This window comes from Bos indicus, chromosome 10, assembly GCF_029378745.1.
Source record: "Bos indicus isolate NIAB-ARS_2022 breed Sahiwal x Tharparkar chromosome 10, NIAB-ARS_B.indTharparkar_mat_pri_1.0, whole genome shotgun sequence".
In the NCBI taxonomy this organism is placed as follows: domain Eukaryota; kingdom Metazoa; phylum Chordata; class Mammalia; order Artiodactyla; family Bovidae; genus Bos; species Bos indicus.
The window spans coordinates 53,977,516-54,000,008 of NC_091769.1; the positions used below are offsets into that span (position 1 = coordinate 53,977,516).

Sequence of the window (22,493 nt, forward strand, 5' to 3'; positions counted from 1 at the left end):
AGGCTTCACTGTTTGGACCTTCAAATGGTAGTTGGAAACTCCAACCCCCTTACTTTGAAAATGTCCCTATCTTTAACCTGGTCTATTTCCCTCTGCACATTCTGTAGTGTTTGCCTCTCCATTTCCTTGGAGTCTGTCACCTGTCCCCACAGAACTCATCAACTCCTAACCCTTTCTTGGGATCCACTGCATATCTAGTGCATGTACAAAAATCTACTTGCATCACTTTCATGGTACTTGGCGGGGTGGGCGCGGGGGATGGTAACCACAAAAACGGAAAGCTCATGCTGTCCACTGTGCATACATGAGTAAAACGTCCTTTGTCTCTGACCCAGGAGTCTTGCGTCCTCTGAAGCATCCCTGAAACTTTCAGGTTGACTTTTAGCATGCAAGTAAGGTTTGATCTCAGATCAAACTTCACTGTCTCTGACACTTTTCTCCCATGGAAAGTTGGGAAAAGAAGTTGCCACTCTACTGGTGACTTTGATTCTTCTCAGTAATCGTAATAATCAAACATCCATCAATCTTAAAGTTTAATTTTTTAAACACATCTCTCTATACAAAAGATTTCCATTTCTCCTATTGGCATAACTTTGAGTTCTTGCCTGGAGAATCTCAGGGACGGGGGAGCCTGGTGGGCTGCCGTCTATGGGGTCACACAGAGTTGGACACGACTGAAGCGACTTAGCAGGCCTTACCTTAAAAGAACATAAAATCCTCCTTGACCTGGGCTAAACACTCTGACATTAAATAACGATAAGGGACACTCTGCGCATATTGCATTTCCCTATTTCTCCCCTGATTGCAGGAAGAATACAGAGGTAATTGTCCCAGCTGGCTCTGCCACAGTGGGAATATTAGTGGTATGGTAATATGTAAGCCAAATTTGAGGTGACAGTGGAATACATAACTAGAAATTTCCAGTAAGAACTTGGACGGAACTTGAGGAAAATGTCAGCATTAGAGATAAAGATGAGGTCATTTGAATGTCACTCACAAACTTGTATAAGATATGCCACTTACTTTCTTTTTTACATCTTTACTTTCTGATCCTGATTCACTTTCTGACTCCATTCCCGTGAGCTGATAGGAAAGCTGATCTCAGCTTTTTTTTAAGGATGCCCTTTTCCCTGGGTTGTACCATAATTTCAAGGTCTTACATAGTGCCAGCGCATGGAGGGGAATTTACACAGTCACCACTGGAAGTTCATTGTCCTGTTTCCACAAACCTTCCAATTCTAGAAGATCTCTGCTGCTTTTGTGCCAATGTAGTGCCTGGGGATCTTTTTTAGACTACCTACGTTTCATCTGTCTAGATGCTGCAAGAGCCACTTCTCTCTGGCTGTGCTCTTTCTCTGCTTTCTCCTTGATGGTACTAGCTGACAGTAGAATGCCAGTATCTAAGCTCTGGACTTTACAGATCGCCTTCTTATTCCTGCTCTCCAAGAGAATATCTGTTTAGTCTGAGGTCGATCTTTGTTCTTTCATGTTTCTTCTGAGACATGCCATTTATGCCTAGGAATTTTATCCCTGCTTCCTTTTAACTTCCCCTTTAAGTCTTTCATGTGACACTTTTGGAATGCAAAATCCAAGGAGACTTGTGGTCAATTTCTGCTTTCCCTTCTGCTGCATACCTTCTTTAAGGCAATGATCACGGAACAACATGCTTGAATGAGAAGTAAGGAGAATGGAAATATAGAGATGAAAACCCAATAGATTTATATCTCACTGCCACATAGATTTGATCATAAGCTAAAGAAAGGTGAAGCCATGAAGATTAATGAAATAATTTTTATCCAATTACATCAAAATCCATTGGTCTAACTTTCACTTTAAATCACTTCTGCTATTAAACTTGTCAAACTATGGTGACTTCATTTTTGTCTGAACTCAAAAGAAATAACTATCACCATATTCATTCTTTTGGTTATGATCAGTGCTAACTGTGACTTACCTTGCTCTTTAAATATCCTGAGATTTTGCCCATAATTTTTTTAAATTGCAAAACTAATATGTGTTCATTATAAAGAATTTGTTTGGGGATCTAATTTTGTGCAATGGCAGTTAAGTATTTTAACTAATGTTTTAACTGAAAATACCCCCCAAATGCTGAATATATATGTTTTCATTAGGAGCACTAAGAAACTGGTGAGATCATTAGAAACCACTGGGACAAAATCCAAGAGAAAGCTGAAATGTAGAGAGAGAAGGCACAAAAACAAAGCAACTTTTGGCCTGAGGGTGTTGGCATTCCTGGAAATTTTGATTTGACTTGGAAAATTTGCAGGGTGGTGAGGACAGATGTCAAATCCTAAGTGGGAGGGTTGTTATTTAGTCACTAAGTCATGTCTGACTCTTTGAGACCTCATGGACTGTAGCCTGCCAACCTCCTCTGTCCATGGGATTTTCCAGGCAAGAATATTGGGGTGGGTTGCCATTTCCTTCTCCAGAGTATCCTCCCCACCCAGGAACTGAACCCGCTTCTCCTGCATTGGCAGGAAGGTTCTTTACCACTGAGCCACCAGGGAAGCCCAAGTGGAAGGGAGGGGGAGACGAATAGAAAACTTACCCAAATTAAACTGAGGAGAAGGAGAAGAAAAGGGGGATGGAGAGAGGAGGAAGAAGAAAAAAAGAAAGGATTAAAACCCCTAAGAATTTGTAACTATGCAGTGTATCTTCCCATGCATGAGCAGCCTAGATTTAAATCACAAAATGGTCAAGAAAACCTCAAGTCATAAACTTATTTTGAGAGACGGTCCTGGATAGGACCTTGGCAGAAGCAAACACAAATACTCTGTGGAGAAGGTACTGTGGTGAGTAGAATCATACCTCTCCCTGTTCCCCAGAACAAAAGGTGTACATGTTCTAATCCATGGTGCCAGTAAACATGTTAATACTTGTCTTGGTAAAAGGGACATTGCAGATGTGATTAAGTAAGAATCTTGAGACAGGAGCTTAGCCTGGATTGTCCAGGTAGATCCAGTGTAATCATATGGGTTCTAATACAAAAGATGCAAGAGGATCAGAGTCAGAAGTAGGAGATGTGGTGACGGAAGCAGAGTTCGAACTGTGCAAAGAAAGAGGTAGAAGTTAATGACTACAGGCAGCCTCGGAAGCTAAGAGACAAGGAAACAGATTCTTCCAGAGTCCTCAGCAGGAACACAGCCCTCCTGACACCCTGATTTTAAAATTCAGAGCTATTAGAGAATAAAATGTGTGATTTTAAGTGATTAAATTTGTGGTTATTTGTTATAGCAGCAATAGGAAAATTTTACAAGTACCTTAACTATTGTTGTTTAGTCAGTGTCATATCCAACTATTTTGTGACCTCATGGACTGTAGCCCACCAGGGTCCTCTGTCCATGGGATTCTCCAGGCAAGAGTCCTGGAATGAGTGCCATTTTCTTCCCCAGTGGATCTTCCTGACCCAGGGATCCAACCCGCATCTCCTGCATTGACAGGCGTTGGCAGGCCCATTTTTTACCACTGAGCCACCAGGGAAACCCACCTTAATTATAGGTCCCAAAGAAACCCCATCAGTAATTTGCAAAAAGGGTCATACACAATTTAAGAAAAAAAAAGAGCATAGAAAAAGGCAAAGAAACAATTAATGAAAACAAGGGACTTCCCTGGTGGTCCAGTGGTTTAGACTCTGCATTTTCACTGCCAAGGGCCCTGGTTTGATCCATGGTCAGAGAACTAAGTTCCCACAAGCTACGATCTGCCATCACACAAAATTAGATATCCAAATAAATTCTTTACAATGAATATATATTAGTTTTGCAATTTAAAAAAATTATGGGCAAAACCTCAGGATATTTATGTGATGTGGCCAAGGAGAAAAAAATTAATGAAAACCAGCAGAAAATACATAATAAATAGATGTAGAAATACATAATAAATAGAACACAAAGTATTCAGATATAAACTTGAAACCCCTCTATTCCTACTGTGTTTAAAGAAAGAAAAATATGTTTGAAATTTTATCTATAATGGTACCCCACTCCAGTACTCTTGCCTGGAAAATCCCATGGACAGAGGAGCCTGGTGGGCTGCAGTCCATGGGGTCGTGAAGAGTCAGACACAACTGAGCGACTTCACTTTCACTTTTCACTTTCCTACATTGGAGAAGGAAATGGCAACCCACTCCAGTGTTCTTGCTTGGAGAATCCCAGAGACGGGGGAGCCTGGTGGGCTGCCATCTATGGGGTTGCACAGAGTTGGACACGACTGAAGCGACTTAGCAGCAGCAGCAGGACAAAATAGACCTCAAATGACCAATCAGAAATTTCTAGAAAGAAAAAATACATACTGATCACAATAAAGAATGTAATGGATGTCCTTATCAGCCAGTTGGTTCTAGCCAGCTGAAGAAAGAATAAGTGAATAAAAAAATGTTAGAAGAAATTATCTAGAATGCAGTATGTAAGAGAAAAACATAGAAAAATTTGAAACAAACATTAAAAAGCATGGGGATGGAGTGACAAGGTCTAACATACATTTGTCAGAATTCTAGGAGGAAGGAAAGAGAGGGTGGACAGAGGAAATATTTGTAAAACTCATAATCATGGCTAAGAATTTTCTGGAACTCATGAACGACAACAATCCACAGAGTCAAATAGAATAAGCTAAATAAAAAGAAATCACAATCTAGGTGCATCATGGTGAAAATGCAGAACACCAAAGAAAAAGGAAGCCAGATATAAAAGATCACCTTAAAGGTCAGCTGTTGACTTTCTTTTCAATAGGAAAAATGGAGGCCAGAAGACAGGAGAATATCTTTAAATGTTCTTAAAGGAAATAATTGCCAACCTTGGATTCTATGTACCAAGACAAAGGTACATTCTAAAGTGAAAGTGAAGTCGCACAGTTGTGTCCAACTCTTTGTGACCCCATAGACTGGAGCCTACCAGGCTCCTGCTGCAGCTGCTGCTAAGTTGTATCAGTCGTGTCCGACTCTGTGCGACCTGACAGACGGCAGCCCACAGGCTCCTCTGTCCCTGGGATTCTCCGGGTAAGAATACTGGAGCGGGTTGCCATTTCCTTCTCCAATCATGAAAGTGAAAAGTGAAAGTGAAGTCGCTCAGTCGTGTCCGACTCTTAGTAACCCCATGGACTGCAGCCTACTGGGCTCCTCCATCCATGCAATTTTCCAGGCAAGAGTACTGGAGTGGGGTGCCATTGCCTTCTCCAGGGTATCTTCCCAAACCAGGGATCAAACCCAGGTTTCCTGCACTTCAGGCAGATGCTACTGCAGGCAGATGCTTTACAGTCTGAGCCACCAGGGAAGCCGCTTTATTCTGAAGGCAAATTCTAAAAGATGTACTTCAGGCAAAAAGAAAAAAATCTCAAATGGAAGATCTGACATGCAATAAGGAATAAAGAACAAAAAAGGTGGACATAATAGGTAAATCTAAATGTGAACAATGACTTAATAAAAGTCATTTTACAAGACAATAAAGTCTTGTAAAATTAAAAAAAAATCACAACACAGAATTTTAAAATTCTACAATATTCCATGGAGATGGGAAATGAACTTAATATGCTCTCAAAAATTAGATAGTGTGCTGGAAAAGACTAAAGGAATTGGTTCATTTTGATAAGTTAGGCACATATTTTCAAATTTCTAAAGTCACCAGTAGGAGAAGAGAAGCCTAATGTATACATTTCAAATACTTAAGAAGTCAAAAAGAAGGCAAGAAAGAAGAGAAAAAGAAACAGAAAGAGTGAGACAAGTAGAAATCACAGGTAAAATGACAGATTTTAAACCCAAGTATGTCAGGAATTGTGTGACACAGACTTAATGCTCTAGAAAAGAGATTCAAGCTAGGTAAAATAACATGATATAAATATATGATATTTACAAGAAACAGGTCTAAAACAATAAAATTCAAAGAAAAGCACAGAAAAAGGTATGCCATGCAAATACTAAACTCCTTCTTAAAAAGCTAGTGTAGGAGGAGAGAGAGGGATGGACTGGGAGTTTGGTTAGTAGATGCACACTATTACATTAGGATGGATAAACAACAGGGTCCTATTGTATAACACAGGAAAATATATCTGGGATAAACTACAATGGAAAAGAATATTGAAAAAGAATGTATATACGTATATAACTGAGTCACTTTGCTGTACATCAGAAATTAGTATAGCATTCTAAATCAACTATAGTTTTTTAAAAAACTGTTTAGCTTTTTGCTATGTTAATATCAAACAAATAAAATGCCAATACAAAAAACATTACAAGAGACAAAAAGATCATTTCAGAATGAAAAAGGTGCAACTGGCCAGGACAATATAAATGTTTTAAATTTGTATAATCCTAAATAGTATAGTCTCAAAATTTTTAAACAAATATTTGCCAAATAGGCACACACAAAATAAGTATTGATATATAGAAGACATGAATAAAATTAAGGAAAGTGAAGGTATTCAACTCTTCGCAACCCCATGGACTGTAGCCTGCCAGGCTTGTTTGTCCACGGGGTTTCCCAGGCAAGAATATTGGAGTGGGTAGCCATTCCCTTCTCCAGAGGATCTTCCCAACCCAGGGACTAAACCCAGGTCCCCTGCATTGCAGACAGATTCTTTACCATCTGAGCCACCAGGGAAGCCCCCAAATTAAGAAAACTGACCTAAATAAAGGATTAATGTAAAACATACACATTTTTTCCAAACACACACAAAATATTACTTTAAAATTAGGCTATACTGTAGCTCAGACAGCAAAGAATCTGCCTGCAATGCAGGAGACCCGGGTTTGATCCCTGGGTCAGGAAGATCCTCTGGAGAAGGGAATGGCAACCCATTCCAGTATTCTAGCTTAGGGAATTCCATGGACAGACTATGGAGTCGAAATGAGTCAGACAACTCAGAAAGACTGAGCAACTAACACATAACTATAAAGCAAGTCTCAACAAACCCAACATGGTTAAAATTATATAGACAATTATTTTAATTAATAAATCTTATATTTTTAAAGTCATTTTAAGTTTATAGGAAAATTGAGTGGAAAGCAGAGATTTCCCATAAATCTCTTCAACCTCCTCTCTCATCACTCAGTTTCTACTATTATTAACTTAAAAAAAAAATGAACACATCCATCACCTCACAGTTGCCATTTTTTGTGTGTTTGTACCCTCGTCACATGGTAAATGGCACTCCACTCCAGTACTCTTGCCTGGAAAATCCCATGGACGGAGGAGCCTGGTAGGCTGCAGTCCATGGGGTCGCTAAGAGTCGGACACGACTGAGCGACTTCACTTTCAATTTTCACTTTCATGCATTGGAGGAGGAAATGGCAACCCACTCCAGTGTTCTTGCCTGGAGAATCCCAGGGACAGAGGAGCCTGGTGGGCTGCCGTCTATGGGGTCGCACAGAGTCAGACATGACTGAAGCGACTTAGCAACAGCAGCAGCAGCACATGGTAAAGAATCTGCCTGCCAATGCAGGAGACGCAGGTCCGATCCTTGGGTCAAGAAGGTCCCCTGGAAAAGGAAATGGCTACCCACTCTAGTAGTCTTGCCTGGGAAATGCCATGGACAGAAGGAGCCTGGCGGGCTACAGTCCATGGGGTTGCAAAAGAGTCAGACAGGACTTAGCAACTAAACAACAACCCTCTTAACAACTTTGAAGACTACAATGCAATATTTTGAACTATAGTCACCACACTGTACACTGTAAATCCAGGACACATTCATCTTATAACTAAATGTTTGCACCCTTTGACTAACATCTCCCCATTTCCCCCATCCCTCAATCCCTGGTTTAGCTAACAATCTACTCTCCGTTTCTATGAGTTTAGCTGCATGTGTAAATGAGATCATACTGTATTTGTCTTTCTGACATTTCACTTAGCATAATACCTTAAAGTTTCATTCTTGTTGTTGAAAATGGAACTATTTCCTACTTTCTTACTGCCAAATAATACATATATGCCACACTTCGTTTCTCCATTCAACCATCAATGGATACTTAGGTTGTTTCCATATCTTGGGTATTGTAAATAAGTGAACATGGGAGTGAAGATATCTCTGAGACAGTGATTTCATTTCTTTTGGATGTACATCTAGAAGTCAGATTTCTAAAACATATAGTAGTGCTAGCTTTAACTTTTTATGAGTCGCCACACTGTTTTTCATAATGGCTGTACCAATTTACATTTTTACCAACAGTGCACAAGAGTTCCCTTTTCTCCACATCCTTGCCACCACTTATTATTTCTTGCCTTTTTGATAAAAGCCATCCTAGCAGGGGTGAGGTGATATCTGATTTTCATTTTCCTGACGATTACTGATGTTAAACACCTTTTCGTGTACCTACTGTCTGTTTCTATGTCTTTTGAAGTCCTTTGCCATTTAAAAATCAGATTATTTGACTTTTTGCTATTTATATATGGGTTCCTTATATATCTTGAATATATGGCTTGAAAATAATTTCTACCATTCTGTGAGCTGCCTTTTCATCTTGTTGATTATTTATTTTGCTACACTGAGGCTTTTTAGTTTGATATATTTCCATTCACTTATTATTTTGTTGCCTATGCTTTCAGTGTCATAACAACAACAACAAAAAAAGTCATTCCCAAGACCAGTATCATGGAGATTTCCCCCTATGTTTTCTTCAAGGAGTTTTATGGTTTCAGGTCTTACATTTAAATCTTTAACCATTTTGAGTTTTTTATGCCAGAACCATACTGTTTTAGATGTTCACATAGTTAAATAATTCCCTAATTTTTTCTATTGCTTTTCAGCTATCTCCTTCCAAAAGTTTGATAAATATTCACTTCTGTTCTTCTTGTTTTAAATTGCTTATATAAATTTGACTCAAACCATCTGGAATTTATTTTGATGTTTTTTTAAGAGGTAAAAATCTATGATTTTTTTTCCAAATTGCTAAACAGTTGCTCCAAAATAATTCACTGAATTACTCCTTTTTCTGTTGATTAATGATATGTCCTTTATTGCTTTCACTTTATATTCAAGTTTATTTCTGAGCTATCTTGTGCCATTGATTATTTCTTCTTGGCCCAGTATTTAGGCATGTTTATAACTGCAAGTTATATTATATTCTTTAATTTTAGTAGGACCAAACTTAACAGATGGTTTTCAAACATATTTTGTTGTTTTTCTTCTAGAAATATTTTCATTGGGGATTATCTGCTAATTGTCTCTGTTTCAAAACAGTGCTATAAAAAATTTACAACACAGTCATAGAAAAATGCAAATAATATTGAAGAGTATAAAGCAAATAAAACAGCTCCCTTCCTTCATGTTCCTTTCAAACTCTCAGTTCTGCTCTTTGACAGTCACTGTTTACATTTTTTTGTGTGTGTGCATTCTTCCAGAAATTGTCCACGTATATATTTATAAAAACACATATAATATCTAGCTCCCCATTACCAATTTTTACACAAATTGGTTCATATTACACATTCAGTTCTCAAATTTGTTTCTTCCTTTCACTAGTCATAATAGTGGCACATTCCTTATCCAGAAAGGACTCTAAAACAACTTGTGAAGTTCCAGAACATTCCATTGAAGTTTTGTCTGGAATCGCACCAACTCCTATGCAAATAAACAGTGAACTTCCTTGACTCCCTCAGGCAGCAGATGCCTCCTCTTGCCCCTGGGTCTTACCTAGGAATTCAGTTCCTGTTTGTCCCACTTCACCTTGGTAACTCTTAACCACCCTTCAGGTATCAGCTTGTGATTTCTCCCACTTTCCAATATACATTTTTCTTATACTCACTGCTTTAATAAAATCATATTAATTCTAATGGTTTAGGAAATTCAAATGAAGTTTCTTGATGTAAAATAATATAATTTGCAAATAATGAGAGTTTACCTATTTCTGGTTCATCTTTATAGCACTAACCAGAACTTCCAAATCAATATTAAGTGGTAATACCATAATATTATGCCCACTTTTAATAAATATTCCTTTTCTGTTTTCACTTAAAATCTGATATCTACTGGTGGTTTGAAATACACACGCTCTACCTTATTAAGGAAGTGACTATCTCAGTTTAGTTCAGTTGCTCAGTCGTGTCCGACTCTTTGCGACCCCATAAACCGCAGCACACCAGGCCTCCCTGTCCATCACCAACTCTGGGAGTCGACCCAAACCCATGTCCATTGAGTCGGTGATGCCATCCAACCATCTCATCCTCTGTCATCCCCTTCTCCTCCTGCCCTCAATTTTTCCAGCATCAGGGTCTTTTCAAATGAGTCAGCTCTTCGCATCAGGTATTGCCAAATTATTGGAGTTTCACCTTCGAAATGCCAAAGTATTGGAGTTTCACCTTCAACATCAGTCCTTCCAATGTACACCCACGACTGATCTCCTTTAGGATGGACTGGTTGGATCTACTTGCAGTCCAAGGGACTCACTCTCAAGAGTCTTCTCCAACACCACAGTTCAAAAGCATCAATTCTTTTGCGCTCAGCTTTCCTCACATTCCAACTCTCACATCCATACATGACCACTGGAAAAACCATAGCCTTGACTAGACGGACCTTTTGTTGATAAAGTAATGTCTCTGCTTTTGAATATGCTATCTAGGTTGGTCATAACTTTTCTTCAATGGAGTAAGCATCTTTTAATTTCATGGCTGCAGTCACCATCTGCAGTGATTTTGGAGCCCCCCAAAAATAAAGTTTGACACCGTTTCCACTGTTTCTCTATTTGCCATGAAGTGATGGGACCGGATGCCATGATCTTCGTTTTCTGAATGTTGAGCTTTAAGCCAACTTTTTCACTCTCCTCTTTCACTTTCATTAAGAGGCTCTTTAGTTCCTCTTCACTTTCTGCCATAAGGGTGGTGTCATCTGCATATCTGAGAATATTGATACTTCTCCCGACAATCTTGATTCCAGCTTGTGCTTCCTCCAGGCAAGAGTTTCTCATGATGTACTCTGCATAGAAGTTAAATAAGCAGGGTGACAATATACAGCCTTGACGTACTCCTTTTCCTATTTGAAACCAGTCTGTTGTTCCATGTCCAGTTCTAACTGTTGCTTCCTGACCTGCACACAGATTTCTCAAGAGGCAGGTCAGGTGGTCTGGTATTCCCATCTCTTTCAGAATTTTCCACAGTTTATTGAGATCCACACAGTCAAAGGCTTTGGCATAGTCAATAAAGCAGAAATAGATGTTTTTCTGGAACTCTCTTGCTTTTTCGACGATCCAGCAGATATTGGCAATTTGATCTCTGGTTCCTCTGCCTTTTCTAAAACCAGCTTGAACATCTGGAAGTTCACAGTTCTTGTATTGCTGAAGCCTGGCTTGGAGAATTTTGAGCATTACTTTACTAGCGTGTGAGATGAGTGCAATTGTGTGGTAGTTTGAGCACCCTTTGGCATTTCCTTTCTTTGGGACTGGAATGAAAACTGACCTTTTCCAGTTTTGTGGCCACTGCTGAGTTTTCCAAATTTGCTAGCTAATTGAGTACAGCACTTTCACAGCATCATCTTTCAGGATTTGAAATAGCTCAACTGGAATTCTATCACCTCCACTAGCTTTGTTTGTAGTAATGCTTTCTAAGGCCCACTTGACTTCAGATTCCAGGATGTCTGGCTCCCAGTGAGTGTGAGTGATCACACCATTGTGATTATCTGGGTCGTGAAGATCTTTTTTGTACAGTTCTTCTGTGTATTCTTGCCACCTCTTCTTAATATCTTCTGCTTCTTTTATTATTTTAGAGAATATGAATGGTTTGAGTTTTATTAAATGCCCTTTTGGAATCTGTTGAGATGATTGTGATTTTTATATGACTTATTTATATAATGTATCACAGGAAAAGCTTCCGAATGTTGAATCTTGATTTCTTTCCTGGAATACAATCTTTTTGGTCTGGAAGATTAAAAACACACATTGTTGCTTTCTCTTTCTCACATTTTGTTTAGCATTTTTTGCACTTATACTAATGAGAAAGGTTAATAATATTTTTTTTATGAGTTGAGAGAAGTAGCTTAGAATGAGAGAACATCAGCATTTAATGGAGTAGCTAGTCTCTCAACTTAGGTCAGAAATGCCTTATATTATAAATGAAAAGCAACTGATAATCTAATTGATAAGAAAGTACCCTGTGAATCTTATTAGCATGAATCCATATCATCTCATCATCTGTGGATAGATCAAATTTCCCAACCTGTAGTTCTTAGAAGGAGGAGCAGAAGTATAAAATATAATAGGCATGAAGACTGCCTATATGCAGTCAGCCATACCAATTGCCACAAATTCCTAGGTCAAAGACCGTCCTTATTTTCAACATGCAAAAATATTACAAAATTACTTCATTATAGAGATATCACAGTTTTCTTCTGCTTTTTAGTTATTTTGACTATCTGAGGACTTAAAGTAAAAAGGAAGTCACTCAGTCATGTCCGACTCTTTGAGACCCCATGGACTGTAGCCTATTAGGCTCTTCTGTCCATGGGATTCTCCAGGCAAGTATACTGGAGTGGGTTGCCATTTTCTTCTCCAGGAGATCTTCCCAACCCAGGGATTGAACCCAGGTCTCCCGCATTGTAGGCAGACACTTTACCATCTAAGTCACCAGGGAAGCTCCCATCTGAGGACTTAAACCCATATACTAATATCTTTTGGGGAATTTGCTTTTCATTTGCCTTAAAAGGGTTCTATTTTTCTTTTTCCCATTCTGTGACACAAATATCTTTAAAGGTCTGTTGTTTTAGGACCTCTAATATTCAGGAACACCAGCACTTTTGTAATGCTGAAGGTAATATGCAAATAACTCAGAGGTCATTCAACCTGTTCAATGCAAGTTTTCTATCACACACACAATAACTTTCTTAATAACCATTTAAAAAAGAATTCCTGGAGTACCTCTAAACTCAAAAGAATTGAAGTCATTCAGTCTTTCTGAAGCTATAAAGGGACAACTTTGCTTTGATTTCTGGCTTAATTCACTGACTGATACCCCAACACAAATCTTTGGCTGAAATTACTTTATCAGATCTATGCCAGGCATTAGTTATTCATGTGGCTTTGTAGTAACATTTGTTTTTCTAATTAATGTTCACTTTTAGGCATAAAATCTGGGTTGAGAATTTAAATGATTCAGCCAGTGACTGACAAATGTGGAAATCATTCCTAGCTCCAATGATTCTGTTACATCTCTCTTCATGTAACTTTCTTCAGGACATTGGTTCTCTAAAATTAAAAATATCCTGAGGGAGTTACTTCTTTTGTATCCTTCTTGTGGACAATGTTTCCTTTTCTTGTAAGTCTACTTGAAAATGGTCAAAGTAGGCATAATGTTACTTTTATTTATAGCAGCCAAATTATACATTATTTAACTTGGCTCACATAATTTATCCCTTATGCACAGAAATTACATCTATCATACTCACAACCCCATCTTTGCCTTTGGGTACAATGGCACCCCACTCCAGTACTCTTGCCTGAAAGATCCCATGGACGGAGGAGCCTGGAAGGCTGCAGTCCATGGGGTCGCTGAGGGTCAGACACGACTGAGCGACTTCACTTTCACTTTTCACTTTCATGACTGGAGAAGGCAATGGCAACCCACTCCAGTGTTCTTGCCTGGAGAATCCCAGGGACGGGGGAGCCTGGTGGGAGGCCGTCTATGGGGTCGCACAGAGTTGGACACGACTGAAGTGACTTAGCAGCAGCAGAATATTCAGAAGATAAAAGGGGGTTACCCCTTCTGTTAAGATTATTCCTGCATAAGAATATGTGTATTTTTCAAGAGTTACACAATGTGAGGGTTTAACAATAAATAACAAACGTCATTTCCCTAATGCCACAGGTACTTCCTGCAAGGCCAGCTAAAGTTATTAGTAAAGATCATAGAAGAGAAATGCCTCTAAATTATCTCTCAATTCTTATAGCACATTTTCTGCTTTTCCGTACACACGTTTAACATTCCTGAGAAGTTTGCTACATGTTAATAGAGTTACCCCCTTCACAGATCACTGCCTCATTGTGGTGGAGGGGCTTGTGTAGCTCAATAAAGTTATGAGCCATGCTGTGTAGGGCCACCCAAGACAGACAGGTCATAGTAGAGAATGCTGATAAAACATGATCCACTGGAGGAGGTAATGGCAAACCACCGTAAGAACCTCATGAACTGTATATACAAAGACAAAAAGATACAACACTGAAAGATAAGTCCCCTCAGGTTGAAAGGTGTCCGATTTGCCACTGGGGAAAAGCGGAGAATGACTACTAATAGCCCCAGAAAGAATAAAGTGGTTGGACCAAAGTGGAATCAACACACAATTGTGGATGTGTCTGCTGATGAAAGTAAAATCTGATGCTACAAAGAACAGTATTGCAAAGGAACCTGCAATGTTAGGTCCATGAATCAAGATAAATTGGACATGTTCAAGCAGGAATAAACATTGACATCTTAGGAATCAGTGAGCTAAAATGGCTGGGAATGGGCAAATTTAATTCAGATGACCATTATATCTATCTACTACTGTGGGCAAGAATCCCATACAGAAAATGGAGTAGCCCTCATAATCAATAAAGTTTCAAACTCAAAAGAGTTTGAAATGCAACACTTGGGTGCAACCTCAAAAATGACAGAATGATCTCAGTTCCTTTTCAAGGCAAGCCATTCATAGTAATTCAAGTCTATGCCCCTATCGTTGATGCCAAATAAGCTGATCAGTTCTATAAAGACCTGCAAGACATCCTAGAACTAACACCAGAAAAAGATGTTCTATTCATCATTGCAGATTGGAAAATAAAAGCAAAAGATACCTGGAATAACAGGCAAGTTTGGCCTTGGAATACAAAATGAAGCAGGGCAAAGGCTAACTGAGTTCTGCCAAGAGAATGCACAGGTCATAGCAAACACCCTTTTTCAACAACATGAGAGACCATTTTACACATTGATTGCATTCTTTGTAGCTGAAGATGGAGAAGCTGTATACAGTCAGCCAAAACAAGACTTGGAGCTGACTGTGGCTCAGATCATCAGCTTCTCATAGCAAATTCAGGCTCAAACTAAGGAAAGCAGGGAAAACCACTAGGCCAGCCAGGTATACTCTGAGCACATCATGTAAAATGCTGGGCTGGATGAGTTACAAGCTGGAATCAAGACAAGCAGGCGAAACATCAACATCAGATAGGCAGATGATACCACTCTAATGGCAGAAAGCAAAGGGGAACTAAAGAGCCTCTTGATGAGGGTGAAGGAGGACAGTGAAAAAGCAGGCTTAAAATTAAACATTAAAAATACTAAGATCATGGCATCCAGCCCCATTACTTCATGGCAAATAGGAGGGAAAAAGGTTGGAAACAGTGACAGATTACCTCTTCTTGGGCTCTAAGATCAGAGGATGATGACTGCAGCCATGAAATCAGAAGATGATTGCTTTTTGGCAGGAAAGCTATGACAAACCTAGACTGTGTTGAAAAGCAGAGACACCACTCTGTCAACAAAGGTCCATGTAGTCAAGGCTATGGTCTTCCCAGTGGTCACATACGGTTGGGAGAGCTGGACTGTAAAGAAGGCTGAGTACCAAAGAATTGATGCCTTCGAACTATAGTGCTGGAGAAGACTCCTGAGAGTCCCTTGGACAGCAAAGAGATCCAATCAGTCAATCAAAATCAACCCTGAATATTCACTGGAAGGAATGAATATTCCTTCAGCATTCCAAAAAGCTGAAGATTCAGTATTTTGGTCATCTGATGTATCTGATGTGAACAGCTGACTCACTGGAAAAGTCCCTGATGCTGGGAAAGATTGAGCGCAGAAGAAGAGGGCATTAGAGCTTGAGATGGCTGGATGGCATCACTAACGCAATGGACATGAATTTGGGCAAACTCCAGATGGTGAGGGACAGGAAGGCCAGTATGCTGCAGACCATGGGGGTCACAAAAAGTCAGACATGATTGGGTGACTGAATAACAATATATTTACATTAAGAAAAATATTTTTATATTTGTAAATAAAACAAAAGGATAGGTACATACATTTTTACTATGTTGACTGGAAAAAAAAAAAAAAAAACACAACCTGAAAGTTAAGAAATATGTTTTATTCAGCAGACTTACTAAGAACTTAAGCCAAGGATATAGCCTCTCAACAGCTTTGAGGGACTGTTCGAAACCAGTAAGGGAGGAGCCAGGATATATAGGAATTCTGGCCAAAAACAAAACAAAAAACCCAGGTTGTCTAACATCAAAAGATTGCTGCTAATTGAAGAAAAACTAGACATCTCAAGTTAATGAGTTTATTACTTTTCTACGTATGGGGACATGCAAGATTCTGGATTTACTGAAATTATTCTTCAGATATGCACCCTAACCAGGTGACGTGTGTAGGCTCCCCACCACTGCCCTCCCTCTGCCTCCAGAATTGGACCATAAAGAAGTCTGAGCATTGAAAAATTGATGCTTTTGAACTGTGGTGCTGGAGAAGACTCTTAAGAGTCCCTTGGACTGCAAGGAGATCCAACCAGTCAATCCTAAAGGAAATGAAACTAAAACTGAAGCTCTAATACTTTGGCCACCTGTTGATGGGAAGAGCCAACTCATTGGAAAACACCCTGATACTGGGAAAGATTGAGAGCAGGAAGAGAAGGGGGTGACAGAGAATGAGATGGTTGGACGGAATCACCGACTCAATGGACATGAGTTTGAGCAAACTCCAGGAGATAGTGAAGGACAGGGAAGCCTGGTGTGTGGCAATCCATGGGGTCACAAAGGATCGGACACAACTTAGCGACTGAACAACAGCATGCACCTTAACTACTCGAGCCAGTATCCCGTTTTTCTCAATCCTGAATCCCCTCAGGGTGCACCACTGGGTGGGGGTTCGGGGTGGCTACAGGTGCTGATGGCTTGGTAGCTCAACATCCTTTGTTTACTGATATGACCTAGATAGGCATATTCAAAAGCAGAGACGTTACTTTGCCAACAAAGGTTCGTCTAGTCGTGGCTATGGTTTTTCCTGTGGTCATATATGGATGTGAGAGTTGGACTGTGAAGAAGGCTGAGCACCGAAGAATTGATGCTTTTGAACTGTGGTGTTGGAGAAGACTCTTGAGAGTCCCTTGGACTGCAAGGAGATCCAACCAGTCCATTCTGAAGGAGATCAGCCCTGGGTGTTCTTTGGAAGGAATGATGCTGAAAGCTGAAACTCCAGTACTTTGGCCACCTCACGCGAAGAGTTGACTCATTGGAAAAGACTCTGATGCTGGGAGGGATTAGGGGCAAGAGAAGAAAGGGACGACAGAGGATGAGATGGCTGGATGGCATCACTGACTCAATGGACGTGAGTCTGAGTGAACTCCGGGAGTTGGTGATGGACAGGGAGGCCTGGCGTGCTGCTATTCATGGGGTTGCAGAGTCAGACACGACTGAGCGACTGATCTGATCTGATCTGATTCTTTGTCTTCACCTGTTATTCTAAAGCACTAATGGCTCTATCCAAATATTATTTAATTCCTGATTAGGGAATTATATTTTTGCTTGACTTACTATTTGGTCTTCCCAGGTGGTGCTGGGAAGTGGTAAAGAACCTGCCTGCCAATGTAGGTAGATGTAAGAGACACGGGTTCGACTCCTGTGTTGGTAAGATTCCTTGGAAGAGAGTATGGCAACCCACTCCAGGATTCTTGCCTGGAGAACCCCATGGATAGGGAGCCTGGCGGGCTACAGTCCATAAAGTCCAGAAGAGTCAGACATGACTGAAGTGACTGAGCACAGCACAGGAGCTAGATTCTATAAAATTAGATATTAATTTTTGATTTCTCTCTGGAAATAAAGGTAACCCCAGTTGTTTAGGTTTTCTTGCCCTGCGGGACATTAACTAGTTTATCAGATCAGATTAGATCAGATCAGTCGCTCAGTCGTGTCCAACTCTTTGCGACCCCATGAATCGCAGCACACTAGTTTACAGCTATAAGCAAATTCTTTTCAGCTTTCTTTTCACCGGAAAGGAAAGGAATCTTGAGTTCCTCAGAATCTTCCTTGAATCAGCTTTGCCATCTTCATGATTTCCTCAATAATGGAGGAAATCCTCCTTGACCCATCTTCACTATAATACTTGTATAATAAACAAGTCTTAATTTTTAAAACTTTGATAATTCTCATGTTTAATACAGTTTACTTTTGAATCCAAAGCGTCCTATATGCTATTCTCCTCCTAAAGCTCTTCTCAACACAATATGAAGGCAGGTAGTTTCAAATACTGTAGAACACAAGAACTATAACCCCCTGAGGCATATTTCTAAATACAAACATCAAGTAAACCTTTAAAAAAAAAAAGTCCTATCCTTGCTAAGCATATGAACAATGTTTTTTCCCCTTAAATTAACAAACTATAAAGTTATACATACAATTTAATAGGTTGCATTAGGCCAATGTTTCAGATGCAACAATTAGAAAAATAAAGAAATTCTTTAAATTGTATTGTTAAAGACATTATAGTGATGTGGAAGAAAAAAGGGCTGAACAATACTCCAAAGGTGGAAGAACCCCTTCAAAAAAGTCATGCTGGCAAGCAGTTTTTTCCCTGGATGAATTGGCTAGTTCTTGGCTTGGATTACAGATTAGATATGGTGCAGGTATTAGAAGTAAAATGGGTGAAAGAAAAACTCATGGGTCTTTGGTGGTTATAGAAGCTGGCATAACAGATTGGAACCTGAGGAGCCTATACAAATACTAATCAAAAGAAAGCCAGGAAGGCAATACTCATATCAGAAAACGGACCTTAGAACAGGAATACTACCTGAGATAAAAAGAAAAATTACATAATGACTAATTATAAATTCACTAAGAATACATCAAAAAATATTAAGTGCACATGGACATACAGAATACAAGAAGCAAAGAGAGTAGAATTGAAAAAATAAAGAAAAATTCCAAGTTGTGATTGGTGATTTCAATATTTTTCTTTCTATAATCAACAAAACAATTACACCAGAAGTCAGTAAGAAATTAGAAGACCTAAACAACAGGTCAAACAAATTAAACTAATTAATTTTCATAAAACACTCAACCAAAAACAACATATATCATATTTACAAGAAAATATGAAACATTCATCAAGATAAATGATATTCTGGACCATAAATCAAATAACATATTTAAAAGAATTAAAGTCATATAAAATAAGCCTTCATAACATAATTTAAAAGATTTCTGAAAAAAATCTTCTATTTGGAAAAACTTAGAAGTCCTCCTTTTATTTTTTTTTTTTATTTCATGGCTGCAGTCAGATTCTGCAGTGATTTTGGAGCCCAAAAAAATAAAGTCAGCCACTGTTTCCACTGTTTCTCTTTCTATTTGCCATAAAGTGATGGGACGGGATGCCATGATCTTCAGAAAACATTCAGTTGAGCTTTAAGCCAATTTTTTCACTCTCCTCTTTCACTTTCATCAAGAGGCTTTTTAGTTCTTCTTCACTTTCTGCCATAAGGGTGGTATCATCTGCATATCTGAGGTTATTGATATTTCTCCCAGCAATCTTGATTCCAGCTTGTGCTTCTTCCAGCCCAGCGTTTCTCACGATGTACTCTGCATAGAAGTTAAACAAGCAGGGTGACAATATACAGCCTTGACATACTCCTTTTCCTATTTGGAACCAGTCTGTTCCATGTCCAGTTCTAACTGTTGCTTCCTGACCTGCATACAGATTTCTCAAGAGGCAGGTCAGGTGGTCTGGTATTCCCATCTCTTTCAGAATTTTCCACAGTGTATTGTGATCCACACAGTCAAAGGCTTTGGCATAGTCAATAAAGCAGAAATAGATGCTTTTCTGGAACTCTCTTGCTTTTTCAATGATCCAGCAGATGTTGGCAATTTGATCTCTGGTTCCTCTGCCTTTTCGAAAACCAGCTTGAACATCTGGAAGTTCACGGTTCACATATTGCTGAAGCCTGGCTTGGAGAATTTTGAGCATTACTTTACTAGCATGTAAGATGAGTGCAATTGTACGGTAGTTTGAGCATTCTTTGGCACTGCCTTTCTTTGAGATTGGAATGAAAACTGACCTTTTCCAGTCCTGTGGCCACTGCTGAGTTTTCCAAATTTGCTGGCATATTGAGTGCGGCACTTTCACAGCATCATCTTTCAGGATATGAAATAGTTCAACTGGAATTCCATCACCTCCACTAGCTTTGTTTGTAGCGATTCTTCCTAAGGCCCACTTGATTTTAGATTCCAGGATGTCTGGCTCTAGGTGAGTGATCATACCATCGTGATTATCTGGGTGATAAAGATCTTTTTTGTACAGTTCTTCTGTGTATTCTTGCCACCTCTTCTTAATATCTTCTGTTTCTTTTAGGCCCATATAATTTTTGTTATTTATTGAGCCCATCTTCTCATGAAATGTTCCCCTGGTATCTCTAATTTTCTTGAGATCTCTAGTCTGTCCCATTCTATTGTTTTCCTCTATTTCTTCGCACTGATCACTGAGGAAGGCTTTCTTATCTCTCCTTGCTATTCTTTGGAACTCTGCATTAAAATGGGTATATCTTTCCTTTTCTCCTTTGCTTTTTGCTTCTCTTCTTTTCACAGCTATTTGTTAAGGCCTCCTCACACAGCTATTTTGCTTTTTTGCATTTCTTTTTCTTGGGAATGGTCTTGATTCCTGTCTCCTATACAATGTTGTAAACCTCCGTCCATAGTTTTTCAGGCACTCTATCAGATCTAGTCCCTTAAATCTATTTCTCACTTCCACTGTATAATCGTTAGGGATTTGATTTAGGTCATACCTGAATGATCTAGTGGTTTCCTCTACTTTCTTCAATTTAAGTCTGGATTTTGCAACTTGGAGTTCATGATCTGAGCCACAATCAGCTCCCAGTCTTGTTTTTGCTGATTGTATAGAGCTTCTCCTTCTCTGGCTGCAAAGAATATAATGAATTTGATTTCGGTATTGACCATCTGGTGACGTCCATGTGTAGAGTCTTCTCTTGTGCTGTTGGAAGAGGGTGTTTGCTATGACCAGTGCATTCTCTTGGCAGAACTCTATTAGCCTTTGTCCTGCTTCATTCTATAGTCCAAGGACAAATCTGCCTGTTAGTCCAGGTGTTTCTTGACTTTCTACTTTTGCATTCCAGTCCCCTATAGTGAAAATGACATCTTTTTTGGGTATTAATTCTAGAAGGTCTTGTAGGTCTTCACAGAACCATTCCACTTCAGCTTCTTCATCATTACTGGTTGGGGCATAGACTTGGACTACCATGATATTGAATGGTTTGTCTTGGAAATGAACAGAGATCATTCTGTCATTTTTGAGACTGCATCCAAGTACTACATTTCGGACTCTTTTGTTGACTATGATGGCTACTCCATTTCTTCTAAGGGATTCTTGCCCACAGTAGATATAAAGGTCATTTGAATTAAATTCACCCATTCCAGTCCATTTTGGTTCGCTGATTCCTTTAGGATCAGTTCTTTGGCGCTCAGCCCTTTTTATAGTCCAACTCTCACATCCATACACGACCACTGGAGAAACCATAGCCTTGATTAGATGGACCTTTGTTGGCAAAGTAATGTCTCTGCTTTTGAATATGCTATCTAGGTTGGTCATAACTTTCCTTCCAAGGAATAAGCATCTTTTAATTTCATGGCTGCAATCACCATCTGCAGTGATTTTGAGCCCAGAAAAATAAAGTCAGCCACTGTTTCCACTGTTTTCCCATCTATTTGCCATGAAGTGACAGGACCGGATGCCATGATCTTAGTTTTCTGAATGTTCAGCTTTAAGCCAACTTTTTCTCTCTCCTCTTTCACTTTCATTAAGAGGTTCTTTAGTTCTTCTTCACCTTCTGCCATAAGGGTGGTATCATCTGCATATCTGAGGTTATTGATATTTCTCCCAGCAATCTTGATCCCAGCTTGTGCTTCCTCCAGCCCAGTGTTTCTCATGATGTACTCTGCATAGAAGTTAAATAAGCAGGGTGACAATATACAGCCTTGACGTACTCCTTTTCCTATTTGGAACCAGTCTGTTCCATGTCCAGTTCTAACTGTTGCTTCCTGACCTGCATACAGACTTCACTCTTGTCATAGCCTGTATGCAAATGTTCCTAGCAAATCTATTCAAAATCACCAAAATTTGGTAGTAAGTTATAGGCATTATTCATAATAGTGAAAAACTGGGAATAACTTGATTATTTATCAACAAATAGGGAAAGATTCACTGCAAAGAAGCACAGGCACAATTCTGGGGAGAAGTGTAGAAGTCATGTAAGAATGCGAGAGCAGGACCCTAAAGAATGCTGAGCACCAAAGAATTGATGCTTTCAAACTGTCATGCTGGAGAAGACTCTTGAGAGTCCCTTCGACTGCAGGGAGATCAAGTCAGTAAATCCTAAAGGAAATCAACCCTGAATATTCACTGGAAGGACTGATGCTGAAGCTCCAGTACTTTGGCCCTCTGATGGGAAGAGTCAATTTATTGGAAAAGACCCTGATGCTGGGAAAGACTGAGGGCAGGAGGAGAAAGGAGCAACAGAAGATAAGATGGTTGGATGGC

At 39.4% G+C, this 22,493-nt stretch overlaps 1 protein-coding gene and 1 pseudogene across 3 annotated transcripts in view; one reads left to right on the forward strand and one right to left on the reverse strand.

Moving 5' to 3' along the window:
- Window positions 1-22,493, reverse strand: part of TEX9 (testis expressed 9) — a 237,233-nt gene that overhangs the window by 181,695 nt on the left and 33,045 nt on the right. The gene's annotated exons all lie outside the window — the stretch shown is intronic.
- Window positions 1-22,493, forward strand: part of LOC139185462 (tigger transposable element-derived protein 1-like) — a 61,612-nt pseudogene that overhangs the window by 36,841 nt on the left and 2,278 nt on the right.